General features: G+C 41.1%; 1 long non-coding RNA gene across 1 annotated transcript; it reads left to right on the forward strand.

Annotated features, from left to right (window-relative positions):
• The first annotated feature begins 180 nt into the window (after nucleotides 1-180).
• LOC118967838 (uncharacterized) lies at nucleotides 181-27,739 on the forward strand. Its single transcript, XR_005055106.2, has 3 exons — nucleotides 181-341; nucleotides 11,791-11,848; nucleotides 27,373-27,739. It is a non-coding gene; the product is annotated as an uncharacterized lncRNA (long non-coding RNA).
• The last annotated feature ends 154 nt before the right edge of the window (nucleotides 27,740-27,893 follow it).

The raw sequence follows: 27,893 nt of genomic DNA on the forward strand, positions 1-27,893 counted from the left end.
TGCCTCAAGGCCTTGTACTTGCTGTTGCTTCTGCCTGGATGTTTTGCCCCTAGGTATCTCCCTGGCTTGCAGGGAGAGCAGTTAGGGCAGGGTGAGTGAGGGAGGGTGACCAACTCCTCCAGGTTTTCCAGGGACTGTCCTGATTTTAAAAATGAAAAATGTCCCCTGTATCCTAGGAACCCCTCCAGTTCCTGGAAAATGAGGACAGTTGGACCTACCAGGGATAAGTGTGTAGAGGATCTGCAAACACTTAATATGGTGATCAGAGAAGGCCTGCGGACAAGGAGGCATTTGGATGAAGAGCTGATGGAGGCAAGGGACTGAATTTGTCCTTCCTTAAGGTATGATTCCTGGGACCTGTCTGCAATCTGCAGAGTCTGATGAGCACAGGTAAAGGAAACTCCAATGGCTATAAAAAAAATACATTTTAAAATGTTATTTTTAATAATTAAGCTCTTGAATTTAATGAGATCTGTAAGGAATAGTGGCCAAGGAAGCTTTGGAGCCCAGCAAATGTGGAGTCTTGGCTCTGGTGTGTGGCCTTGTACAAGATATTTAATTTCTCAAAGCCTGATTTTTCTCATGTGTCAAATGAGGAATATTAAATATCAAGGGTTATTGTAAAGCTTGAAGGAGTTATTATATACAGAGTGTTTGAACCATTCTGGCACGTAAACACTCAGTTGTGCTCTATTATGGCTGTCCTTCTCTGCCAGGTTTGTGGTGAGCTGATATTATCCAATGTTAGGGCTGCTGGGCACTAGGCACAGAAATAATCAAGACCTGTGGAAAGGCAGTAAGGGAGGAAAAAAGCCATAAAGAAAGGGGTTGTACAAATAAGAGTTAGATACTTACTTCTAAATGATTTTTATTTTGAGATAACTGTAAATTTACATGGAGGTATAAGAAATAGAGAGAGATCACACCTACCCTTTGCCCAGTTTCCCGCTATGGTAACATCTTGATTCTATAGTACAAAATCACAACCAGGAAAATGATACTGGTACCTCCATAATAAATACTTTTTGTTACTGTAACTAAGACTGTCACTTTAATGGGTTTGAATGACCAGTGCCTACACCTTGGGGGTGGGGGGCCTGGGGACTGAAGAGTTTAGGTCAAAAGTCCTTATCACACCAGTGGGTGCCTAACATAGCTCTCCCTCCTTGAATCCACCACAAACCACAGACTGGGCTTCTGATAGGATCACTTCTTGGCAGTGTCCTCATTTGCCTTGAGACAAAAGCTCACTTACTGAATGTTTACTAGGATCACAGGCTCTGTGCTAAGTACTTTTCATGCATTATCTCAGTCTTTACAACAGGCCTATGAAGTAGTTGGTAATATTGTCCCCATTTTATAGATGATGAAACTGAGATCCAGTAAGTTTAGGTAACTTGCCCAGGTCATATGGGAAATAGGAGAGCTGAGGTTAAAACACAGGGCTGCCTGAGTCACAGGATCAAGGCTGTCTTATCCACCCACACATCCCCCTCACACCTATGGCAGACTTCAGTGGAAGGAGACTAAATTAACTGCAGCCTGTGACAGGTATGTTCATTCCTTCTGTAATCAATTCACAACTGAGTTGGGGTGGCAGAATGTAAAAGTGTAAATGGTGATACAAGGCAGTATTGTAAGGCAGCAATGCAGGGAGGCTTAGGGACCCAAGAGTGGGGCAGTGGGAGAGGCTTTCGAAGGGAGGCAGATGAGGGAGATGGGCCGGGCCTTGATCGTGGGCCTGGATGCACACACGGAAAAGCCGGTGACGTGCTGAGCTCACACTGTCAGGACACTTGTGTCTGCTTTTGCCCCGCCATCCTGCTTCTCCCTCCTCTCCTTCAACTGAACAGGTATGTGGTAGACTTTCTTCCGAATACATAATAATCCCAGTAGCTAACGCATATAGAATGTTCATACTGTGTTTGCACTGTTTTAAGTGCTTTACGTATGGTAACTCATTTAATCCTCACAACAACCTCTAACATAAGTACTATTATTAGCCCTATTTTATAGGTGAGGACTTTGAGGCACAGAAAGGTTAAGTCACTTGCCCAAGGTCAGCCAGTTAATGAGAGCCAGGATCTGAATTCAGGCAGTTTGGGTGCAGGCTCCCTATTTTTGAGCTCTGTGCTCCAATATAACTTTTGTTTTCCTGCATGTGCTCCTCGGTAGAGGCCTTGTCCTCTACTTTTTGAGTCCTTTTTACACATCTGTATTTATAAAATCTCACCCAGTCAAGACTCAAGGTAAATAGCCCAACAGCAGTCACCATCAGGTGTAAGCACTTTCTGAACAGCAAACTTCTATGACTGGCCCTGGGCCAAGTGGTTCACATTTCATTTTACAACAACCCTGCAAAGTTTCTATAAGTGAGGACACTGAGCTTCAGAGATACTAACTTGTTCATAGGCTGAGAGTCCCACCCAAAACCTGTGCCTTCCTCCCTGTACCTCATGTCTTGAATCCTCCTCCTCATTGAAGCCTTCCTCCCTCACCACCAACAGTCACACATCAGTCCCTGCTTTGCACCGGCCATGTGCATTCTGCACCTATTTAGAAATTTGCACATGTGGCCTTGATGGTCCTCTCAGTCACATGCCTATCCACCCAAGGGTAGTTACAAATGTCAGGAGCCATGTGTGAGTCCAAGCCATGGGGCCATAGGGCTTATAAAATCCTAAGATTCTAGAGCTAGAAAGCACCCAGGGGTAAGCAGACCCACTACCCACCCCAGGCAGGGTCTCCTTTAACAAAGATATCTGATCATTCATTCATTCAGCAATGGTGCCAAGCATGTTCTAAACAATGGGGATGAAGAACAAAAAAGAACAGACCAAATTCCTCTCCCAAGAGGGCCCATTCTAGTTGGGGGAGATAGACAATAAACAAGATAAAAAATTAAAATATATAGGATATTAGGTGTTCATATATGCTAAGGAGAAAAAATAAGCACAGAAAGGATAGATAAAGAATGGTACATGTACATGGTGTGGGGGTGGGGGGACACGAGGAAGACAGTGTAGCCCGGAGAAGACAGGTAGGGGCTCTGTGGCATCTTACTACACTGATGGATGGTGACTGCAATGGGATATGGGGGGAGGGGGACTTGATAATGTGGGTGAATGTAGTAACCACATTGTTTTTCATGTGAAACCTTCATAAGAGTGTATATCAATGATACCTTTAAAAAAAAAAAAGGAATGGTGCATGTATATGTGTGTGAGAGAGACAAAGACAGAGAGACAGACAGATTGGAGGTTAGCTAGTGGTACCCCCTCTGAGGAGGATTCCCCCTCAAAGTTTGTTATCCACCATTGGCTTGAACATGTGCAGCTACAGAGAAGTCATTCCCTTAAAAGGCACTCATTCTATTTTTAACAAGCTCTGGTTGTGATGAAATTTATCAGATCTTCTCTGAGAGACTTCTACCTTCACCTGAATTTTGCCTTCATTCTCTGTGTGGGCAAGCCTAACCCATTCTCCTAGGACAGATGACCCTTCACTTTGGGAGGACAGCTATGTTTTCCCCCAAACTCTAATATCCTAACCTCCCTCAGCTCTTACCTAAGTGACATGGTTTCAGTCTGTGTCACTCTGGTGGCTGGTCTCCTTGAATGTATTGTCTTTTATCGAAGAATAGAACATTCTACTCCATAGTGGGTTGATCAGTACAGAATATTCCAGATGTTTGATCCCTGGATATGGAATCCATACCATATAAAAACAAAATGAAACATGTTTATAAGTTCTATCCTAATCAGATTTCAGTCCTCACAGGGGGAGCCAGTCTAGAATCTTCAGAATCTGGAAGTTAGGGAAAATCTTGGGGTTAGTGGAGGGGCAAGTCTTCCCTTCCTCAATGGGCTTACATTCAGTGAGGTTTCTAGAAAGAGGCAAGAGTGGGGAAGCCCAGGGTGAAGAGAGGCAGAGGAAGGAAGATCCTACTCTTGTCAGTGAGCAGAAGTCCTGGTACAGAGTTAAAGGACGGCTGCAGGAGCCAAAAGCTCATTGTAGTTTTGACTTGTTTACTTCTTTCATTATGAATGAGGTCAAGCATCTTTTTATATACTTAAAAGCAATATATATTTCTTTTAAATATCCCTTGTAAATTTTTCAATTAGTTTAAAGGTCTTTTCCTTATAGGTTTCTAGATTTTTATATATTAAGGAAATTAACCACTTGTGTTATTTAGTACAACACTTTTTTCCAGTTTGTCATTTGTTTGTTTACTTGGTTTTTTTTTTCTATGTAGAAAGTTTTCATTTTTAAGTAGTTAAATGTATTAATCTTTTCATTTTGGGCTTTTGTTCTTCTCCTCCTCCCTTTCCTTCATGTATATTGTATGTAGAAAAGCCTTCTCCATTCTAGTACTATAAAGATAATCTTCCATGTCATCTTCAACTAATTTTGTTATTTCACTTTTTACATTTAAATATTTGATCCCTCTGAAATTCATTCTGGTGTCTCATTTATTATTATTTTACTGTATGCGCCAGGCCTGGTGTTCAGCAATTCATAAGTATTATCCTATTCAATAGTAGTAATTTTGGCAACCTCTATTGTGCCGATGGGGACACTGAAGCTTAGCAAGGTGAGCCCAGCCAAGATCATACATCTGGTAAGTGTTAGGATAGAAAGCAAGTTGGCCTGAGTTAAATTTTTATTTCCTTCACTATAGTATTTATAAGAGAGGCACCCTGTGTTATTTGGATGACTAACTTCATGACTATGCCTTTCAAGAAAGGTTGTTGAGTATGTGATGACTACCGCCCAGTCCATGAAGTATAAGGAACCAGGAAGACACATGAGGTAGAACTACTGGATGTCAGTTAGCCAGAATCACTCTCCAGCTAGGCAGCCGACTCACTGAGGATTCCAATTCTTGGCAAAATTGTGGATGATTAAATTAAGTTACATCAGCATAGACACAACTGTGACTATTGAATCCACAAATATAAGAGTTTCTCAAACTTCCCTTGTTATGGGACAGTATAGATCCCAAAGTTTGGATGGGGTTCAGCCCTGCAAGTAGAGCATGATTACTGAAATGTATTGATTCTTAAATATACATCTTTTCACATTTAACATCTCTGAAATTAAGATGCCTCTTGTGATCAATGGTGTCTTATAATTGCTGTTGGCCCCACAACAGACAAGATGTAACAGCAGCTGCTTGCACACGTGCCAGCTCGCTTTATGTTTCTGATGGCACAAACAGACAACAGTAACCCATTAACTTTTTATTTAACAAACAGTTTAAGGGCCATTTCGGAAAGTAATATAATCGTGGTTGTTTTCTGGAAATTTCTTGACATCTTCTGAAAAGATCAAGAAAGGACTTGCACTAAAACTGGGGGGTAGGAGATGGAGTCATTGGCTTGGAAGGAAATCCTTGAAAGAACTATTTTAAAAAATCCTGCAGAGCTGATACTCCTGGTGGCACAGAAGATGATTGTCTTTGGAGAAATAGGACATATATACCCAACTCTGAGGTGAAATACATTTCAGAAGATTGGACTCAGAATGAGGAATTTAGAGAGTGCCTTAACCTATTTATTTCTATCATATTTGTGGCTGATTGGTATGTCTCTAATTCAGTGAATCCCCCTCTGTTGCTCCATGAGTGTCTTTCTGTGATCCTTGAAAACTTCCTGGCAAATGTATTCCTGGGTGAGAGCCTGCAAGGGTCAGGGGCTTCAACAGCTATCTCATCTTCCTCAAAGAGCGATTATAGTTTCAAAAGACTTTCATTTTTATAAAAGAAAAATGTGAAGTGATATGAAAAAATTGTGTCCTAATTTAATTGATGGCATTGCCTGTCCTCCATGCCCTCCCCACCCTTCCTCAGCGGTGCTAAGCCATTATGCATCTTGCAATCAATGGAATCTCGATTAGATGAACTCTGGTACTTCTGCCTTGAAGGTGTGTGGGTCAGGGAGCCAGGGAGACAGAGGAGTACATGAGGTCCCTTTGCTGTTGCCTATTTATCACTCGGAATGCAATTTATAGCAGACTGTATTAATGGATCTAATTAATCTCCTAGATTTCTACATTCTGTCTTATGCTCTTAAGCTGAATGTTCTTAATTGTACTAACTTTTGTAATCTAGTGTCCTTACTAGATTTCATTTTGTTCATCCAGCCTATTATGCTCGTCTGTCAAGCTCATTCTGAATCATGATTCTCTCACTTACATTATTAGCTATCCTTCCCTCTAGCTTTCTGCCATCCATAAATTCTATAAGCTCAACTTCTACAACTTTATTCACATCACTAATAAAAATGTTGAGCAGTTCTGAGACAGTTTTGTAGACCCATGGCAGCCATTAGTGATTCCCTCAGGCTGGCCGGAATCCACAGAATTCAGGACAGGGCATTTTACCCAGTTGTGATGCTATCCATCTGAAATATAATGCGGTTGTTAGGCATCCAAGCTCTTATCTCAGAGTAGACCCCTCAAACCCTAACTCCATCATATCCTAGCTGTACTGGCCTGGGCAAGTTACCTAACAAATCTCTGCTTAGCTTCCTCATCGGTAAAATGGGACAACTGTTTTTACTTCACTGGGATGGGTTGATGATTACATGAATTTGTACTAAAAAACACAGTATAGTTCCTGATGTATAAAAGGCTCTCAATAAATATTAATGGTTAGTCCTATCAATATGCTCAGGTATCTCCATCTTGCCCAATGCATATCGTAAAACACTTAGTCAAATGTCTAGGGAAACCTCAACATTAACTTACTTCATTATTCTATTGCTCTTGTTCTAGTAGACTTATAAAAAAAAGAAATGAGGTTCAGTTTACTCTGTGTAGTTTTTTAATTTATAACTTGACTATTTTCAACAACGGTTGATGCAATTTAAAATAAAAGACATATGTAGATTTATTTGTAGTGACTCCAGGCTGACTCTTAATGATCAACAATCCATTTTTAAGTGCTTGCAAACACAGTTAACTCTTTCCAAAGTTTTGCTGGGAATCCATATAACTGGCCTTTCTATATTTTCTTGAATCCCCCTTTATTCCAAGAAATGACACCAACACTTGCTTATGTCCAAGCCTCCAGTGATTCTACCAGTCTCTGTGATCTCTTAAAAATTGATGTTGATGTTTGTAAGATCACATCTGCAAATTATTTCATTATCCTAGTTGTATTTCATAGGATTTTTCAGAATTAAACTCATTTGAAGCAGCTGGTACTCTCTTAACACCTTCTCATTGATTTTGGATTTCATTTCTTTATAGCCATTGTCGTTCTGTCCATAAGAATAGTGGTTTTAAATCTTTAGAGTACATCAGAATCACTGGGAGGAGGAAGAACCGGTTAAAAATGCACATTCCCAGTCTGCTGTCAGAGATTTAGTTTTAGTAGAGCTGAGATGGCGATAGGGAATATATATTTTAACAAACAGGTGACTGATACACCATGTGAGAAACCTTAGGTAGAGGAAAATGATGGGAAGTAATTTGGTAATTATGATTTTTTTCTTATAATGTTCTTATATATGTTAGCATTACAGAGCTCTCCCAAAAAGGGAGTCTTAGTTGGTTGGTCATTTTGGTCCAAACATAGCTTGTAAAAAGCTCTTTCATTTAGCATTTTTCATAAGCCTCAGAATATTTTTGATTTTGACCTTTCTGACACAACTCACAAAGCTTGTGCCTTTTAAAAATAATAGGTCTTAGTCACGGGCCCTTCCTGTCATTGTTCACATGTGTGCTCTAAAAGCCTGAGCCCAGTGGAGCACTCTTTGGGTAATCCTCCTTGGATCCTTCGGATGCCCACAGTGTTCTAGTCCATACCCTTGTGGCATTCAGCCAGGATTCATTGAGGATGAGATGAGGGCTATGAAGAGAGCTTATAGAGAAGAGAGCAAAGAGAAGAGCTTATAGAAAACTTACTAGGATGTGTATAGGAAATCTGCCCAGAAACCAGTAATGTACTGGTGCTCTGGCATTTGGAAGTGGTTGAGGTAAGAAGGGGGTGGATTCAGACCAGAGCAGAGGCTGTCTAACTTTCTGAAATTGCCGATGTCTGGTCCCCTCTTAAACCCCTTTTCTAAGGTCCTCATCCCACTTCTTCCTCTCTGACCCTCTAGACCTTATGTATGCTTTCATTATTGCATATTCCACACTGTATTTTAGTTGTTTGTTCACATGCCTGCCATTTATTACAACTTTGTAAAGGCAGGAAACACGACTCCTTTATTTTAAATAAAAACAATATAAAACAAATAAACAAAGAACCTGTACTTTACACACTCCTTGGTATATAATAGGCATTCAATAAATATTTGTTGAACTAAGCCAAGGATAACAAATATCTGACAGGCATCCTACACTTCCTGTCCTATACTGGGAGAGACATTGCTAATGGATCTTAGAATTCTTTTCTCCTGAGCAGAGAAGCAGTTTCAACAGCCTTCAAAACACAGCTTTCCATCAAATAGACCAGAACTAGCTTACAAAATGAAACCTATTTGCTAACTCTAAACAAAACAGAAGTCCTTCTCTCCTACAGTTCAGATATTAACTCCATTTGTGAAATTAGAAAAATAAACTTACAAATAAAAATTAAGTACTTAAAAAGTCAAGTTGGTATGATAAATACTAAAGGGAAAATATAGGGAATCACCCTGGAAGGATACGAAATAACCTGCATCTTACAGTGAGCAGGTGTCCGGGTTTTCCAGCTGTTGAGACTCCAGAATGATACAATCGAGAATGATATAATAATGGAATGATATGGAAACTCAGCATCTCATCACATGGGATCAGCAAAGTCTGAAACTTTTCAAGTAATGATTCTGATACACCACAGGACCAGGGCCCACAGTTCAGTCGGGTCCAAAACCAATGTGTAGATAAGCCAAGAGCCCTGTCTCTAACATGCAGCACGGGGCAGGGGTGGCGTTGTTTGTGCTGAAAGGGAGATAAACAAAAGTAGGTTTGTCTGGTGAGATTTGCTTTCCTACCACTCTCTTGCCTTCTCCTTCTCCATGCACCTTGGAACCCTGATTATTATCTATCACTTAACAACCCTGAAGTTTCCATCTTGCACTGATAAAATTCTCTTTTGTGTATCTATATAACCTGCCTGAAGTAAAGTCAGACCCTCTCTATCTATGACTCTTTCTCTCAAATGTGGCCACTATAGTTGTTTTCTCTTAAGTTCCTATTTTAGAACTCAGTATACTGAGAAAAAGACCCCTTCTTTAATTCCTAGAGTGAAGGCCAAAGGACTTAAAGGTATACTTAGGGTATTTAAAAACTGAATTTTCTGGAGTTGATCTTAGAGAGAAATTGGATTTTAAGAGGTTATAATACAGAAATGCTTAGTTATCAGACCCTGCTAATGAGTGACAGTCTCCTAATCAGAAAAAGTTTTATTACAAAAGTAATTTTTAATTTTAATTCCTTATAAATATAGAAAATGTATTAAAGTTATTACATCCCTCTCAGCCTTCAGATACAGCTTCTTTGGTTTAATGCTACAGCAGGATCAGCACCAAAAGTACAGAAGTTTGTTTGCTAAGCTGCAGCTACACAAAGAGCCTCCTGCCAGCTGTTGTAGTATGTTGGGCTAAATGTCTCCATTGTGCCTCTTCCTGAGCTTTTTGGACAGATTTTTACAGTCCTGTCTACTTTCTACTCATGGAGCTGTCTGATGCCGTTCCTGCCTCTTATAATGAAACTGACTTTCAAAATGTCTGTTTTCTCTCAAGTTATTGTTTCTAAGGGCTTATTGCTAGAAAACCAGAGAATGAGGTTTCTTTGAATTGTATAAAATAAGAGTTAATCAACTCTGAATGAGGCTTTAAAGACTTTCTGACGAATAAAGTACATGAAGTAAGGTGATGAACCTCTTGCCGTCTAATTGGACTATGCAGAGTCATTTTATTCTTACTCTTAGATTCTTGGGTGATTTAGTTTGCTGGAAAAGTAATTTCTGGATGAAGTGCTACAATTTTAAGATAATTTAGTAGTGGCTAGAAAATCAAATTTTTTGGAAAACATTTCGTAGAAAATTGCAGTTATGTTCCTGAAAAGTTTTATACAATTCAATTTTTGTAGTCTATTTAAAGGAATCCTTGCAAGGATTCTTTCCCTGAAACATAGAAAAATGAAAAAAACATATGCTTGCTTTTCCGTATCTTAACTTGCTTAGAACAGGGCATGTTGGTTTTTTAGTTTTTAAGTGCAGTTCAACCAAGTTTGGGAACATCAGGGAAGAACTTCAGTGCCAGGAATAAGGCAGGACAGGTATCAGACCAATTTCCCACTAGGAACACCCAAAAATGCTGACTAGAAAAGGTTTTTTTAACTTCTTAAAAGCATCAAAGTCTGGCAAGATAGTAAGAACTGAAGTCCAAATCAAAGGGAAACAAGATCTCGGAAAGTCAAGTGGTACCCTAGAGCTGTTTTTGAACTGAGGGCCTCAGCCAATTTGGGCAAACTTGAACTCTGGTTCTGAGGGCTTCTCAGGACAAGGGGGACAGAACCAAAACCCAAGTCCTCCCCTCACTAACATGGTTCCAATCCTCAGGGCAAGGGTGAAAAAAAAAAATTGTGCAACCACCCTCAGGCCCAGGAGAACACAGGAAAAGCTGCCCTAATCATGAGCAGGGTAGAGCAGGTGGTAATAGTAAGGAACTGCTCTGAGAAGCTATAACTGCAAATTGGTACTTTCACAGCTTCCAAATCCATATCATTTTGGTGACGAAAAATAAATAAATAAACAAAATAAAGTAACCTAAAAACCATAAAACCCTGTCAAGGTGTGAACTGAGTTTAAAGTGATTTAGTTTAAAATGCCCTGGGTGCCCACCAAAGGCAAACAAAAGTTATTTCTGGAGAAAATCAGCATTATCCTAGGCTTCAAAGAATACCCCCACACCCTAAATAAATTTCAAAGACAGTGAGCAACATACAGTCCAAGATACCTAAGCCTATAAAGGCAAATCATCAAGAAAGAGAATTAGAAAAAAGAAACCTCCAAAAACTTCAGATTTTTATATTATTAGACAAAATCTATAAAAACAACTAAGTTTACAAATTCAAAGAAAAAAATAGGAAATTATGTAAGGAAGTGATAAAAAGTGACCTAGTAATTTGAGAAAAATAAAACTTCTAAAAATAAAAAATACAATGACCAAAATTAGAAACTAAATAGACATGTTTAAGCAGTTTAGAATCAAGTGAAGAGAACATTAAAGAACTGAAATGCAGATCAAAACTTGTTCAGGGTACAGCACAGAGAGACAATATAGCAAATGTAAAATAGAGCGAAGATACCTGGAGAACAGAGTGAAAAGGCCTAGCATTCATTTAATCAGACTCCCAGAGAAGAGAGAAGGGCTTGAATAAAAATAATATTTGAAGAGATGTTGGCTGGGAAGTTTTCAGAACTGATCAAAGACATCAATCCATAGATACAAGACTGATAAGCAGGAAAAATAAAAGGAAATCCACACCTAGATTTATCATTGTGAAACTTTAACAAACCAAAGACAAAGAAGATCTTAAAATCATTCAGAGAAAAAAGATAACCTTCAAAGTAGAGGCAACTAGACAATAGCTGAATTCTCCACAGTAACAAAGGAAGCCAGAAGCCAGTGGGATGAAGACATTAAAGTAAGTAAATATTTGCCAATCAATAATTATACATCCAGTAAAAGTATCTTTCAAGAATGAGGTCAAAATAAAGTCATTTTTAGACAGATCAAAACTGAGAGATTTTACCGCGGGCACACTCTAATTTAAGATCTTTCCTTTCCATAGAATAAAAGTGATCTCACAAGGAAGACCCGAGACAAGAGAAGCAAGAGCAAAGAAAATGGTAAATATATGGATACATTTAAGTGAACATTAACTGTATAAAACAATAATAATGTCTTGAAAGGCAAAGTTGCAACAATGAAAAGGATATAATTAAAATATCCGACAACAGTAATATGTCTTATGGGTAAACGGAATTAAAATGTTTTAAGGTCCTTTGAATTATGTGGGTAAAAAGTAAAGGCATTGATAAATTTTAGACTTTAAGCTAAGGATGCATATTAATTTCTAGGGTAATCCCTAAAACACAGAGTATAAAATTTGCATGTCAGTAGAAGGAAAACAATGGAATAATTTTTTAAGTGTTCTTGAAAAATTCAAGAACACAAGAAAGGAAAGAAAAGGCAACATATGATAGACCAAATATAAATGGGATGGTGGTTTTAAAATCCAATATACAAATGATTAAATTAAATGTAAATCAATTATATAGCAAAAGAATATACACCACATGATTCCATATACATAAAGTTCCAAAACAGATATAACAAAAAGATGTTATTTAGGGATTGTGATAAGCTGAATAATGGTCCCCAAAGATGTCCACATCCTAATTCTTGGAACTTATAAATATGTTATTGTACATGGCAAAAGGGACTTTGCAGATATGATTAAATTTAGAATCTTGAGACTGGGAGATATTCTGGATTATGCAGTTGAGTCCACTGCAATCACAAGGGTTCCTTTTAAGAGGGAGGTAGGAGAGTCAGAGATGCAGAGGAAGCAAACAGAAGCAGAGGACAGAGAGAAGATGCCATGCTGCTGGCTCTGAAGATGGAGGAGGGACCACAAGTCCAGAAAGGCAGCGTCTAGAAGCTGGAAAAAGCGAGTAGCAGATTCTGCCCCAGAGCCTCTAGAAGGACCCAGCCCTGCAGATTCATTTTAGACTTAGGACCCCAGAACTATAAGATAATTTCAAGCCACTAAATTTGTGCCAATTGTTATAGCATTAATAAGAAACTATTGGAATATTTATCTATATACCTACCTACATCTGTATCTATATTTATTTATCTATGTGGCAAGGCAACAAATAAAAGCAAGGAAATGATTATCACAGAAGTCAGGATGGTGGTACCTCCAGTACCACCATCTTAGGGGAAAAGGGGGCCAGGGTTCTGAAAAGAGGGCCCTGGCCATTCTATTTCTTGACATGGTTAGAGGTTACACACATAATAATTATTGTTAAACTACACACACTTTTTCTGTAATAGCAAATATTTCATAATAAAAAATGTAAAAAGGGAAAATAAAGACCAGAAAGCCTGAAATTTAAGTGGGCTTCCCAGAATATTTAATTAGTAATGAATTTCTAATAATTGAGAAACAGATTATCCAGATTACAGAATACCCTGGTTCATTATAGTGCCCCCTTAATGCCTCCTGACATTTGACCTCTCCTCTACTCATTAATACCCCCACATAGTTGAGAATGGAAAGAATCTGGTGGAATAAAAGCCTGTGGGCTTTATCACTTATTAACCACATGGATTGGAGCAAGTTACTTTAAGCTCTTGTTTCTTAATCTAGAAAATGGAGGTAATAGTATTACTCCCTCTATAAAGTTGTTACAGGAAATAAATGAGATAAAGCACTTAGAACAATCGCCATCTAAAAATGCCACCTCTTTTTTATTTTCATTTGTTCATTGCCCATCCCCTCCTCAAGATAATGTTTATGGGGCACTCGCCTTGTACCAGGCCCTTTGCTAGATCCTAGGGATGCAAAGTCAAAAAAACCATAGCCCCAACTTCGAAGAGTTCTTAGTTTAGTAGAGGAAGAAGATGAAAAAATACATAATCATAATGCAAAGAGCTAGCAGTACAATTAAGGTATTAACAATGTTCTGAGACATTGTAAGTGAAAGAATCATTAACCAGGCATGCAGTGGAGTAAGGAAGGGGACCAGGCAGAGAAGCCTACCCAGAGGTAACACTTGAACTAGCTTTTGAGGGAGGAGTAGGAATTCGCTGGAGAAGATGATGGATATTCCCAGAAAGAGATCAATACAGGCAAGCCTGAAAGGAGATAATGGACTGGGGAAATGGCAAGCTGTTGGATGTTATTGAGAAGGGAGATGAAGTTGTAATAATCAGCTATGGTCACAAATCAAAAGGCCACATTTACCACGTGCAAGAGTTTGGACCTTCTCCAGGCAGTGGAGGGTTATCATAAGCAGGGGCCAGGATGATTTGAGCCATATTTTAGAAATACCACTCTATCTCTGTGCTGATGGGTGGGGAAAGATAATGAAGATTGCTCCCTGTAGTGGTCCAGATGAGAGGGCTTGGACTGAGGCAGTAGCCTTGGAATGGATGGAGGAGACATAGATTCAAGAGACAGCTAGAAGGTAGAATTGAGTAGACTTGAAAACTTACTGATTCAAAGTGGAGGTAATTACCAGGTTTCTAACATGCTAGTAATGATGGTGGGAAATGATACCATTAACCAAGTTTGAGGAGACCAGTAGAGCAGGTTGTGGGGTGGAACCTGCTCTACTAGTCTATCTATCTAAAATATATTATTACTATCTACCCATTCTAGATAGTAGATAACTTTATTTTGGATTTACTGAGTCTGAGATGCCTGTGGAACATCTAGGAAGGTATTTCTAGTAGGGAGTTGGAAATCTGGTTCTGAAACTCCGGAGAGAAACAACAGTAGGAGCCATAAACATGTAAATGGAGGTCGAAGCCAGAGGAGTGTGTGCGATGGTCCGAGTGGTCCATGTGTCTGCTGAATCTGCTTGAAAAGAATGAATAGTATGCTTCCCCAAGTGCCTTTTTCATCAGCATGTATTTTGGGTCTACATTAAGAATGTTTCCATGAAATATTAACATCATTCCCAAGATTACATTGTTCTCTCCTTAACTACTAATGATTTGAGTGCATTTACAGCTTCAATTTAGAATGCTGGATTTTACCATAGTCATTTAAGAATGAGAGACATGCAGAAAATTTTATTAGAGTATTCTGACAGGCAAATCTTGCACCTAGATACTAATTAAGTAAAAAGTTTGCACAAGGTATTTAATGTAATAGCAAGAGTTCTGAAGATGTCAAGATTCGTGCTCCTCTCAGATAGAAATTTAGTAAGCAACTCATGAAAAATTTTCAGCATAATAAATTTCTGATGTTTACAATTTTTTTCATCTAATACTGTGATTTTTCAGTAACATGCCTTAGTACTTTCAGATCTTTTGAAGCTTGAGTCATAGAAATTTTAGCCCCAGAAGGAACCTGAGCAGTCATTTAATGTAATCATCTAAGTTTTCAGATAGAAACTAAGAGAGAGCCACAACATGGCCACTGGGCCTGGGATAACTGACCAGGTCCTTTGATCCCTAGACCATTCTTTCCTCTCACACTATCCTTCCTCTCAATGGAATCCAATCTTGCTAAAGTTTCAGGGTAAAAATGAACAAAACTTCAGCTGTCCAAATGAAAGACTTTAATTTATTTATGAATTTAATGCATATCTGTGACAGTTGGAGCTAGATAAGAACCAAAAGCCAAGTGTGATTAAGATTCTTCCTTTGCCTCATTCTGTCTCAGGCTTCTTAGCAGAATGCATTATCAGAGCGCCACAAGGACAGACCCGGAGGATAGGACAATATGACAAGAGTCTGATCTCGAGCAAGGCTGCCAGATTTAGCAAATAAAAACAAGAGGATTCCCAGTTACTGGATTTCAGATAAATAATAACTTTTTAGCATAAGTGTGTCCCATGCAATATCTGAGACATACACTAAAAAACTATTGTTTATCTGTCATTGGAATTTAACTGGCAGTCATTTATTTTCTCTGGTAATCCTAATCTTGAGGTCAAGGACACAGACTTTTAAGCATTTAAGAGATGAGGGAGGCAGATAGAGTTAGCCCCACTAAAGGTAGCTGATGTTTTACAAAATTGCAGATTTCGAATCGTCCTAGGATCTGCTACTCTGTACAAAAGTGAAGGAGGGGTCATGCTGGGCTGCCATCCCTCTAAATTGTAGTAGAATGTGAGACTGATTTTTCACCAGATTAGCAGGGATGGTGGTGTCCAGGGTGGGAGGCACAGAGTCTCCATCCCTGTGTGCTCTAAAGCAGCTGTATCCTCTCCTGTGTCTTTAATAGTGAGGACTGATTTTGCAGGCACAGAATCAGAATTCATTATATAATCAGTGATTACAAAACCAAATCTTAAATGTGGAACAATGCAATGTTCCTTCACAGAAAACCATAAAAAAAAAAGTATTCTGCAAGACTGTGTCTCACCCTGGTGTCCAGGACCCTGCATGTAAACCCCATTTAACAAATGGCTGAATGCTAAAGTCTCACCATGCAGCAGGGAGCCCAGTCACAAAACCAGGACTGAGTGAAAAAGGCAACGAAATGCCAGCCTTGTGTCAGAATATGAGCAGTTCGGCCACACGCTCAGCGGCAGTAAGATGTCATGACAGCACTAACTCTACGAGTGATTTTCCAGTTCAGCCACAGTGACCACACAGCAATGCCAAACCTCGGCTGAGTCTACGTATGAAATTACCTCCCCAGATGGCTCAGATGTCCTCAGCTGGAAGTGGTGGGAGTGGTGGCTGCAGTGGGCAGTGGAGGTGGGGGGAGGGTTGGCAGTGATTGGGCAAATCTGGGAAGGAACGCGAGTTAGTGAAGAGAATTGGGGTATAGCTGCAAGCATATTTGTAAAATTGCACCTGTGGCCAAATTTCCTCAGAGAAACACTGCAAATCATGTAGTTAGTTTCAGTTTTTATCTGTTACTCCAAATCAGAAATGTTCTTAACATTTGAGCCTAATATTTTTTAGAAATACATCTTTTGGTCTTAACACTGCATAGAGTAAAAAATAAATGTTGAAAACCAGGCCATACTGGAGTTAAGAATGTGGTTAATTATAATGATCATTTACGGCTGCCATGACCTAAACTCACATTGAACAACTATATAATAGTTCTATTTTCTGAAACTTTAGTGAGGGAGGAAGCTAATAGTATCTGACTGTTCTCTATAGGCCAGGGCTTTATAGAAACTTTTTATCATCTCATGTAATTCTTTTAATTTTTTTTAAGACTTTTTTTCTTTATTGTGGGAAGGTTTATATAACAAAGTTTACCACTTTAACCATTTTCAGTGTACAATTCAACAGCATTAAGTACATCCATGATGTTGTTCAACTTCACTGCTACCCATCTCCAGAACTTTTTCATCATCCCCAGACAAACTCTGTACCCATTAAACAATAACTTCATTTCTCCCTCCCCCCAGCCACTTGGAACCACTATTCTACTTTCTGTCACTATGAATTTGCCTATTTTAGGTACTTCATATAAGTGAAATCACACTGTATTTGTCCTTCTGTGTCTGGCTTAGTTTATTTAGCATAATGTTTTCAAGGTCCAGCTATGTTGCTTGTATTACCGTATCTAATACTTACAACTTGCAAAATAGGTCCTATTATTACTGCAGGGAAGTGCCCCTGCCCCCAAGCATGCATGCTGCGTCTCTGGAATGAAGGTTGAATGGTCTGTTCTGGTGGGACTGCCCTACTGACACCGTGAAGTATGCCCACACCTTGGGGATCAAGGGACCAGTCCTTCAGAAACATCCTGGAAGAGGGTGTGGTGATACAGTAACAGGCATTCCTAAGTTTTCTTAGCCTCCAAGGAGGGAAGAAATGGGCTTAAGGTGAGGAGCAGAGCTGCCCAGTAACTTTCTGGAGACAAAGCCAATTTGTCCAGAGCATCATTTAGAGGCCCTGAGCCCTGAAATGATTCTAGTGACTCCTCTTACCTCCCCTACCCCCAAAATGTGGAATTCACAGTAGAAATAAAACCAAACCATTCAACAATGCAAGGAGGTCCTACAACACTCCCATTACTTTAAGTTTAAAAAAAACAAGCAAAACTCATTCTGACATAATTTCAGACTTATAGAAAAGTTACACAAATAGTACAAAGAGTTCCTCTATGCTTTACCCAGCTTTCCCTAATGTTAACTTCTAGCATAACCACAGTACAATGATCAAAATTCAGAAATTAACATAAGTACAACTCTCCTGACTAAATTATTGGCTTTGTTTGGATTTCACCAGTTTTTCCCCTCATGCCCTTTTCCTGTTCCCATACCCAACCTGGGGACTCATGCTTCATTTAGTTTTCATGTCTTGTTGGCTCCAATCACAACAGTCCCTCCATCTTCCCTTGTCTATCATGACCTTGACAGTTTTGAAGACTAAAAACCTACTGGTCAGTTATTTTGTAAAACATCCCTTAATTTGTGGTTGTTCAATGTTTTCTCATGGTTAAGTTGAAATTTTGCATATTGCATTTTAGCAAGAATACTACCCTTCTCAGTGCAAAATATCAGGGAACACATAATGTCCATGTGTCTTAATACGGGTGACACAAACTGCATCACTTGGTTCAGTGATGTCTGCTGGATTTCTCCAATATAAGGTAACTATTTTTCTTTCTGTAACTAGTAAGTATGATAGGAAAAATACTTTGAAACTCTGAAAATATCCTGTTTCTTCTTAAATATTGCTTGCTGATTTTAGCTTCCATCAGTGGATCTTGCCTGCAGCAATGCTCTTGCCTTATTACTGTGGTGTTCTAACTGATTTTCTATTTTCTTCCTTCTTTTATACTTAGCAAGTAGACTTCTTTGTAAGGAAGAGTTGGCCTCTTTTTCTTTCTTTCTTTCTTTCTTTCTTTCTTTCTTTCTTTCTTTCTTTCTTTCTTTCTTTCTTTCTTTCTTTCTTCTTTTCTTTTCTTTCTTTCCTTTCTTTCTTTCTTTCTTTCTTTCTTTCTTTCTTTCTTTCTTTCTTTCTTTCTTTCTTTCTTTCTTTCTTTCTTTCTTTCTTTCTTTCTTTCTCTTTCTTTCTTCCCTCCTTCCTTCCCTCCCTCCTTCCTTCCTTCCTTCCTTCCTTCCTTCCTCCCTTCCTTCCTTCCTTCCTTCCTTCCTTTCTTTCTTTCTTTCTTTCTTTCTTTCTTTCTTTCTTTCTTTCTTTCTTTCTTTCTTTCTTTCTTTCTTTCTTCTTTCTCTTTCTTTCTTCTTTCCTTCCTTCCTTCCTTCTCTCCCTCTCTCTCTCTCTCTCTCTCTCTCTCTCTCTCTCTCTCTCTCTCTCTTTCTGTCTTTCTTTCATTCATTATTTATTTATTTATACCAGTATGAATGTGGTATTTATTTCACACTTTAATGCTTAAAGAAAAATGTCTAAATATCTCCCTTTTGCCACTTTCATGCTCATTCTCCGTCCTGTCTTCTGTTGCCCTACTTTGTTGGTGCCTTAACCACACAGCTGGTCAGCCCGAGGAGCCATCCTGCTCCGCAGAGATGGGAGTGGGTTCGAGGAGTCACTGTCAAAGGAGGGACCGGAAGCTTCTTCACGGCGCAGGGCAGTCACTGCCAGCGTGTGTTCACGCTGCTGGGACTCATGTGGACTGAGGGCCCAAGCCCTGAGGTCCACAGGAGGGTGGGAAAGGGGGAGATTCTCACCTCCAGCCAAATGCAGGGAAGAGGTTCAGGAATGGTGCTGAGGGAAGCCAGGAGGTCGTCATGCCTCACACCTGGCATTTCTCCAGTCCTTGGGCTCAGGTCTTAAGAAAATGAGATGATTTAGGTCAAAGTCCAACTGTCAAAAACCAGCCATTGGCTGGGGGTGACTGAAGGCCACCCTCTGCAATGAAAATCTATTTATTTTTGGTTTGAGTACTGACCTGGGCACATGAGGACGATGTGATGAATTGGATGAAAGGTCTCCTTCATGACAGGATTCACTTTGAATGGCAGAAAAAAACATTCTCCCAAGTACATTTAAAAATTTTCCTTTTATAAGGGTTAGGGTAAAACTGGGATTCAGTAATCCAGCCAAAAACTGGATTCAGGGCGTGAATGAGCTTTATTGACTACACATCCACAGATCACCTTGCAACCCCAATCTGGCCCTGTGGTGTGCCTGTCCTGTTGTGTTAGAGGCCCTAAGCGGAGGCACGGGAGGCTGTCCTGTCGGGGAGAAGAACACAGGCTCAGCTGTGGGCTTAGAACTCTTTGCAAACAGTCTTCTCTTGACTTCTTAGCCTCACTTTTGCAGGAAAGATAAGGCTTTCACCTTGCCTTGGGGGCACCCTGGTCAACTTAGGGCAAGGCAGGACTGTATTTGGCAGTGACCTCAGTTTTGTCACTCAGAGTCCGTGGTGTGTGTGGTGTTTATCTGCCTGTCGTTTGTTGAGCACCTTCCTGTACCTGGCCCCAGGCAGAATGCTTTACCATCAGGACAAAACTTTCTGGTAATTGTAAGCCCATTTCACACATGAAGAAACTGAGGCCCAGTAATGCCAGCAGTAGGGAGGCCAGGGCTCATACTGAGGTCTCCCTGGTTCCAAAGCGGAGCCTCCTACCATCAGGGGACACCACCTTTGGGAGAGGTGTGTCCAGTTTCAGCCTTTCTTTCCTTCCCAGCCTTGTAATCCTCAGACTGTACATTTGTAACTTTTCTCTTGGCTTTAGGTTCTGGGTCTCAACGCCACAGTGCCGGCAGGAGCATGATGCCTGACCTTCCTATCAGGCAGGTTCTTTTCCCGCGAGGGAGGCTCCTTGGGGCCGGGGTTGGGGGAGGGGGCCGGCGCGCCGGGATCTGATGCTTCCCTGTGGGAATTCCAGGGTGACAAAAACAGCAGCAGAATCTCTCCTTCCAAATGTGTCTTAATGATAAATTCTAGTTTGGATTTCCTGAGCATTTGCAAAGAGCCAGACACTGTTACAATCACCTCACATACATTCTCTCTCTCGGGACCTCCAGCAACCCCAAAGGACCAGGTCCCCAGTCCCTTATCCAGATTCCATCTCTATCCTGCAGGATAATCAAGCTTACTGGGATAAATAAAAACCATTAAACTTTCATATCAGGTCAGGTCACGTTTTGCTATCAAATGAATTTCCTGAAGCAAAAAAATAACACCAGTTTTCAGAGCCCTTTGGATTTCAGAACAGGGAATACAGAATGACAGATCTGGGATATTATTATTCCCACTGCACAGATGAGAAAAGTGAGGTTTAGAGATAGTAAGAGCCTATCCAAGGTCATACCATAAGTGGTGGAACCAGGGTTTGACCCCAACTTGTGTTCATAGCATCGCACATTTTAACTCCAAACCTCCTCATGGCAGGAGATCAAAGTACTCAGACCCAATGTACTTCACCTCCACGAGAGAAGCCACTTATTGCTGACAATCAAATACATTTTCACTGGGAATGATTAATAGATTTTCTGATGAGTGGATAGGTTAGAGAGCATTTCCTTATTAGGACCCCTACACAAAGAGGTTAACAAAGCAAAACAAAATACCAGTCACATTGAGGAGGGCAGAAGAAGGCTGTGTGGCTTTCCCATTCTCACTAAGAAAATACTTTGCTCTTTTCTATTCATTCCAACTTCATGTGCTTCCTTCTTTGGTTGCCCTCCTGCTCTGATGAGCAGACTGACAGCCTCCGCTTTCTGTCTACACAGGCTCCGGGAGCTGGTGGTGTTCCCCATTCTGGCTTCCTCCACTGCTGCTATTCTTGTTAGCCTCTTCCTCTTTCCTGCAGTCAGGTCACCCTTTACCATGTCATTGGCCCCATTATTCAAGGTTCTCACTAACCCTTCTGTCACCCACACAGTCACAATAGTCACCTCCTAACTGAACACCAGGGAAACGGGATAAGTTCACATAAACATCCTCAACCACTTTCTAGAACTTGAAGGTCTGTCATTCCAACTGAAGTAAAAATGTCTGTTTCAGGGGATTGTAGAGGACCAAAGCAGAGGGCCGTGCGTGAATGCGTGTGTGTGTGTTTTCTGCCTTTCAAGGCTCCTGCCTCCTCCAAGCCACCAGGAATGTGCCCACCTGGCCAGTTACTCAGCAAGACAATCAGACTCCAGAGAGCAGAGGAGAACAGCAGGGAGAGACTTACTTTTCGGCCTTTGAATCTCTGCATTTCAGCTGGGCTGGGCCTTGACTAAGGTGTTATCACTGGCCACCTGCTCTGGATAATGAGAGGCCTGAGATCATGATTAATTGGCATGACTTGGTTGACTCTGTCTTTATATTTTCCAGTTGAGTATATTGGGCTTCTTGGGATATGTTCTTTGGATGTGCTTGAAGAAGCATATCCAGACTTTGGTGGGGCAGAGCGATCACTCATATTTGTTCAGGTTATTTGGTAGAGCTTGAGGAAGAAAAACTGAGTAGGAAGTGGGTCTGTCCCCTGTTAAAATGTTGTTTTTCCCACAGTGAGCTCTCTTCTTGTGAAATCCTGCTTACCCCTGATGATCTTATGACAGATACTCTTTTGTTCTTCAAGTTATGAGAAAACAAGCCTTGGAAAGTTAATGGGGACACCACTGATTTTCATTAAGGGCTTGGGAACACTTGGGTCAAATCTCTTGATTGTAAAGATCAAAGGAGAAGAATACATTTTAACTCAGTTATTTTTTTTCTTCAAAAGAGTACATCTCAGTGAGAACAAGTATTTCCTAACCCAATAAAGAAATCTGCACCAATCTGTTCTACTGGCTAATTTACTTAGAGTTGTGTGTTTGTTTAAATTATACATGCTATGTTGGGTCTTGCCCTTCCTCTATTTTTTTACAGTTCATGCCCGTAAAATGCCAACAAGGATTTTCATGGGCACAATTTCTTCTGATAATGAAACAGCCCCTCATTTCTTCTTTGTTTGTGTTCAGAGGTGACTACGTACTCCCAGACCCCCCGTTTTCCCTCAGAGTGTTTCTCTCCCCTCTGATTCCGGCTCGTGTTTTCTGCCCTTGACATTGCAGACTTGGTGACTCATGGTTTTATCCTCTTCCCTGTTTTCTTACTCCACACACTGTCCCTCTGTGATTATCCATTGCCCTTGATTGCTCACCTAGGAGCTGGAGCCCACAGTGTGTACCCAGCCCTGTTGAACTCTGGAGCTAAGACCTCAGTTGCTTCTTTTTGGACTTCTCTGACAGGATATTCCACAGACACCTCCAACTCAACATGTCCGCAAGTGTGCTTATTATCCACAGCTGCCCTTCTTCCCACCATCACTGCCAGCCCTCCTCTTCTTCCTGAAACCTCTTCTTCCTCTTAGACTTCAAGTTCCATCCATGGTCCCACCATTTACCCATTGCTAAACCAGAGCCATCCTCAGGTTATCCTCCATGACTCCTTTATCCTTTGAATCCAGCCAGGCAAGCTGTTCAGTCAACTCTGCTTCCCAGCCAGCTTTCACCATCGTCTGAGCGTAGCCCCTCCTCCTCCCCAACCTGCACCACAAGGCCACTGGCACTGACTCCTGCAGCCTGGCTTGAGCACACTCTCATCCACCCTAACACTTGCCCCGCCCTAGCCTTCATACTGCTGTCTCCACTGGAGCTAACTCTCAAACACAAATGTGACTTTTTTTCACTTCCTTAAAACTCTTCAAGTGTTCCCTTTCAATTACAAATTCTGCCTCCTTAGCACTACATTCAAGGCCCTCCACATCCTGGCCTTTCTGTCTGCCTCTTTTCTTGCCACGTGTTGACTTGAATCTTTAACTAATCTGATCTGGGAAGTAACATGTGGCTTCAAATCTTTGGCCCTCTGTACATGAAATTTCCTCTACCTAGAATGCTCCTTCCCCTCATCTGCCTAGAAGATACCAACAAGATCATCAAGGATCTACTATATGCTTTAAGACTGTGCTAGGAGTGGGGACAAAAATACAAAGGTATGCTCCTTTTTCTAACCATCCAGCTGAAATGTCACTTCTGACGCTTCCCTTAAATACTCCCTCTCTAGACCCACTGCTTAGGCATAGACCTTTCTTTTCTTCTTTGTGCATACCTCTTTCATCACACATAATATAACTTTTCTTTGTCTGCATAGGCCCCCAGATCAATGCCCATAACTCTGGAGAGAGGAATTGAGTAATTTAAGGAATATCTGGGCACTGGCATCTAGTGGTAGGCAGAAGTCTATGAGGGTCCCCCAAGATTCCTGCTTCTTAGTGGGCACGTCCTGCCCTGGAATGTGGAAGCACTGTGAAGATGATGGGATTTTATGCCAAGGGATAGGTTAAGTCATACAGTGAAGGTGAAGGGGTTTTGAAGATGTAATTAAGGGTGGGCTTAGAGTTAATTAAAAGGAAAGTTATCCCGGGTGGGTCTGACCTAATCATATGAACACCTGAAATGAAAATCTAGTTCTTCTCTGGAGGGAGAGATTTGAAGCAACACAGATGCTCCTGTTGGCCCAGAAGAATTAATCTGCTGTGTCAGGGAGGGGGCCACATGGCAGCAAGGAGTGGGCAGCCACAGGAGCTGAGGGCCTTGGTCCTATAACCATAACACACTGAATTCTGCCAACAATCCCAGGGAGCTTTGAAGAGGAGCCCAGGCCTCATGAGATTGCGGTCCTGGCTAACATCTTGATTTCAGCCTCATGAGACCCAGAGCAGAGAATGCAGCTAAACTGTGCCTGAACTTCCAACCTACATAAACTGTGAATAACAAATGGGTGTTGTTTTAAGTTTGTGGTAATTTGTGATGCAGCAAGAAAAAAAAAACAATCTGATAGGCATGTGTTGAAATAGTTACTATTAATATGATCTTGGACTTACCCTCTCTGAACCTCAGTTTGCCCATCTGTGAAATGGGGGTAGTAATACCTACTTAATGGTATATCTGTGAGGGTTAAATGTGCCGGAAACTTGGTGGTACCCAGAAGAGTCAGTTCCTTAAAGGCAGGGGCAGTGCCTTTCCCTAGTATCCTTGATGCCTAGCACCATGCCTGCATGTGGAAAGCACTCAATACATTTTGGCTGAATGAATGCACAGTGCTCAGAGTGTCTTTAAAGAACAAGTATAAACCCAAGCTTTTCCTTCTCAAATTTTTGTTTTCTAATTTAGCACTGATACAATCCTAGTTCACCTATATGTGAAATTAGAACCATCTAGATGATCTCTCATGTGCCTTCTATTTGCAAGTTTTATGGTGCAGATGAATCTTGAGATTATGTCTGGGATAACAATCTTAAGGTTGCAAAAGTATTAGTATTCTTAGAGACTACTCCAAAGGAGGAATTAATAAGATGTTTTCTCCCAAGCCTCTTTCCTGAGCCAGCACTATTTCCCACTGCAATCAAGTATTAATATCCAGAAGTCTGTGTTAAGAGTTGATAGTGCAGTATTTTGCCAGGCATAAGTGCAAAATATTTATGATCAAATGATAAAGACAAATTTGGGCTCCATACTTCAGATATTAATATACAGTTCAATCATCCATATTCAAACTACTAGTAATAGGAGGAATATTATGACCCCAAAGTAGAAATAAAGAAGTACTTATATTTAACAGCTGATGAGATTTTGTTTTATTTGTATTTTGCTCTGAAATGGTTTGGGAGATTTAGTCACTGACACTTGGCAGAGGGAGGTGCTAAGGAATCCTGCTGTAACTGCCACTGCCGTGGTTTGTACAAATAGAATATGTATATGTGTGTATATACAGATACATATACACACACACACATTTAATTATAAATGTGATCATAAATATTGCCTTACTATTGGAACATTTGGCAACTGCCTTTGGACTGAGATCCCAGAGGAATCCTTGGTTGCTATCCAGAGATCTAATAGAATATTTATCTTCAGAGCTACATCATCAGAGTCTCAACATCAAGGAATGTCCCTGGCTAATCTTGCCTCTTAACAAGAGGAAATAGGAAAATGCTTTCTCAAAGGAGCAAGCCTTGGGTGGAGGGCCATGGGGAATTCCATGTTGTGCAGAGCATTATCTCTATCCTGAGGCTGAAGTCTTATATTAAGCTTCTCAGACCAGAGCATGACTGTGTTGCCCAGGAAGCTCTGATAACCTATAATCTGCAGTTTGTAAAGAATGAGGTCCAGGAGGAGTGACTAGTTAACTCGTGTGTGTGTGTGTGTGTGTGTGTGTGTGTGTGTGTGTGTGTGTGTGTGTGTGTGTGTGTGTGTGTGTTATGTTACTGGGCCTCTGGGCCTCTGGGTTGGGAAGGATGTAGGTTAAGGGGCTAACAGCTCTTAACCCACCCAGCTGGACAGCTCCCAGAAGACCCTTGGCTGTCCTAAACTAGAGCAGGGGCAACAGAGGGTCTTGCCATGACTAGTAGAGTCCTGAGGGAGGAAAAGGCCTTATGTCACTGAAAATGGCACAGCTTTGTCCTCTAAGGGAGGAGAGGAACAGGTGAGCCTGTGCAAAGAATAGAGAAAGGGAGGTGGCTGTGACCATCCAGGGAGAGATAGGAGAGGCTGAATGTTGATATGTAGCTACAGATGTAGGGACCTTAGATAGGCTGTGAACCCCACTTGTCCACAGGGGTACCACAGCCCGAGCAGCCTGGAGGAAACTGGAGCTCTTCACTGCCTACTGCTCCGACCCCTGAGGTCAGACCCAGGCAAAGCACCAGGTCCTAGGATGGCCTTGACTTATGGAGGCCCCGCCCTTCCCTTCCTATGCCTTGTCTCACTGAGTTAGCAGACAGACCCATGAGACAGGAATTGTTTTTCTTACAGGGATAATTGCGCTATAGAGGAAAATGAGTCTTAGAGAGATTAGGGATTTTCCCAGGATGACAGACAGCAAATGGTATAGATGACTCCTAGCTCAGGTCTCTGTAGCTTGACTTTCTTTTAACCTTGTGCTTTGTCCATCTGATGTTCTGGGGTAGGAAAGAGAAGCCAAAGCAGGGGTCGTGTCCCCTCCCAGGAAGGGCCCATAAGACCCTTCCCACCACCCCGCGTGCCAGGGCCATACCACAAGCCAGTTTGGGCAACAGTACGTGGGCTTTCCTCCGCCTGATTCCCAGTCAGGCTGTTCTGGGGGGAGCTTTAAAATGCCCTCAGCAGTGTGTGGTGAGAAATGGCATCCAGGGGAGGTAAGGGTCTGTGTTTGGTAGTGGGTGGGAAACACTTAGGGGGACCATCCCCAGGGAAGCCTGCCAACCCTATTTGGGTGTGTGGAGGAGGTCCCCCTTTCCCTCCACTCAGGAGGCAGGAAAGCCCAGGTCCAGGGTATGAATGGTGCAGCCTGCAAAGCCTGGGCTGAGCTACACCTCTACAATTGTTAGTTATGTGACTTTGAGCAAGTTATTTACTTCTAAGTCTCTGAGTCTTCACCAGTAAAAATGGGAAAAATAATTGCACTTTCCTTATGTTTTGAGGATTACATGAGATAAGAAATACAAACCACTTAGCACAGTGCTGACTCATTGAAAGAATTCCTTAATGACAGATATGGCATACCATGGAACACTCATTCATTCAGCTATTAAGCAAGAACTTATTAAATGCCCAGGCTACATCTAACAGTATGCTAAAAACTCAGTACCTGGGGCTTTACCAACACTGGTCTCTTTAAAATCTAATCACACAAAGGGTCCATCATCCATAAATATTATAGTATGAGCTGGTTTTATAGACATGGAAAATGGGTTTTCATGTTTATTTCTTTCTTTTATTCCTCCTTTATTTCCAGCATGAGAATGTAGCTGGAAGCACATGGAATTTGAAGTGAGAGAGAACATATCTAGTGTGAACACCTGGGCAAGCCACCTCCCTCCTCCAAGTCTCAACTTCTCATCTGCAAAACGGGGAGAGTCACACCTTCCTATAGGATTGTTGAAAGGAGAAAATGGAACAATGGATCAAGTAAAACACCTGACTTAGGGCAGGTGCTCAGTACATATTATATGTCTTTCTACATTTCAAAACATTGGGATGGAACTTCCAATTTCTGGTCTAGCATGAAAGAAGCTTAGAAGTCACCACTCAATCCTAGCAAGTAAAAAGCCAAACAAATTGAAAAATTAGCAATGTCTTTTAGATCTGTAAGAGAAGTGAGGTCACAGGGCAAACTGCTGTCCCGCAAGTTGGAGAGAGTGACAGGCAAAGTCAGAGAATCGCAGCCACCAAGCAGAAGCCTCATGGGAGGCAGTGCCGGGCAGGAGCCTGGGCCGTTAGCAGAGGATCGCTGGGGGCTGGGTGGGGACAATTCTG

This window comes from Manis javanica, chromosome 2 (assembly GCF_040802235.1).
Source record: "Manis javanica isolate MJ-LG chromosome 2, MJ_LKY, whole genome shotgun sequence".
Taxonomy (NCBI): domain Eukaryota; kingdom Metazoa; phylum Chordata; class Mammalia; order Pholidota; family Manidae; genus Manis; species Manis javanica.